The sequence below is a fragment of the Mustela putorius genome, unplaced genomic scaffold (genome assembly GCF_011764305.1).
Source record: "Mustela putorius furo isolate JIRA1106 unplaced genomic scaffold, ASM1176430v1.1 tig00000785_pilon_pilon_pilon, whole genome shotgun sequence".
Taxonomy (NCBI): domain Eukaryota; kingdom Metazoa; phylum Chordata; class Mammalia; order Carnivora; family Mustelidae; genus Mustela; species Mustela putorius.
The window spans coordinates 7369498-7370803 of record NW_025421480.1 but is presented as its reverse complement, the minus strand read 5'-3'; positions in this window follow the sequence as shown (position 1 = coordinate 7370803).

Below are 1306 nucleotides of genomic sequence, written 5' to 3'. Positions count from 1 at the left end.
TTTTTTCATGACAGGATGCCTTGACCTAATCATCCCCCTCATCTCAGCTTTGGAGACATGATTTTTTTTTTTTCTACGAACTTTTGTTGATGGTTTGGGACATTATTGTACCTGTGCTTTTATTGAAAGTTTCCAAAATACCTTTCCCTCTTTTAAAGATACTCATAGCATATAAGTAATTAAATGGCAATTTCAAATCTGAACATAGATGAGCCCGGGAGACATTGTATGGTTTAGGTCTTTGTATTTATTCATTTCCTTCCTTCCTTTTTTGGAAAGTGCTGGGGTTTAGGACACTTACGCTGGACCCATGTTTCACTATGCATTTATTTCGCTGACTGGACACATTTATATTCAGTGATTTTTGCCTACGTTTATAGACCAGGTTTTTCAATAGTGCTATTGACTATTTAAATGAATTCTTTGTGAATACATTTAGATATGCTTATATTTGCATTTAATATAGATGCAAATCATGGCTCCAAAAGTTGCATTTTAGCCTGTGGTGAGTTATAGACTCATAATGAATAGCAGTAAGAGCAGGAAAGAAAAATTTCTAAATTTATGTACAGGTAGCAAATGCTGAAATCATAAGTTAAAAGACAAGAAGCAACTAAAGTAGTCATCAAAACTTTTTGCTTGCTCGCAACCCAAATCCTAACCTACAGCAGCACAGAATCTATCTAATCGAGCCATGGAGGAGCCTTTTATACCAGCCCCTGTATCTAACAACAATTTCTAAACATCTTAATTGAATTAGGGAGAAGATTATTCACTTGGCAGGATGGGGCGTGTGTGTGTGTATGTGTGAGGGGGGAGTTGTTGATCACAGAGCAGCCACGTTCAGGTACAACTGGCTGCTGCTATCAGTTTAATTAGTAGTATAGATCCTGTCTCAAATAGTTCTCCATCCCAGTATTTGGTGTTAAAAGAACGATCAATCATCCTTGGTCTGTTTGGTTGAGGGTGTGAGTTACTTCTCTGCTTCTCAAAGTTCCGTGTCTTTTTCTCTCCCACTCCCAGGCCCAAAGATGAGCACCCACTATGTATATAGCTAGAATCTGGGAATACAAGATGAGCAGAACCTCTAAAGGTCATTTAGATGCACTTAAGGGAATCTTACTTTACCTCCCGGGAGCTTTCTTTTATGGCTTCATTGATAATTTCAGGTTTTGTTTTGAAAATGTATGCATAACAACTTGTTAAAATGCTAATCTCAGAATCCTAAGATTTAAGAAAATTATTGAAAACAATGATTTTCAATTTCTGATTTCAAAATCATTTCCTGAAATTGCTTCATGTTCCG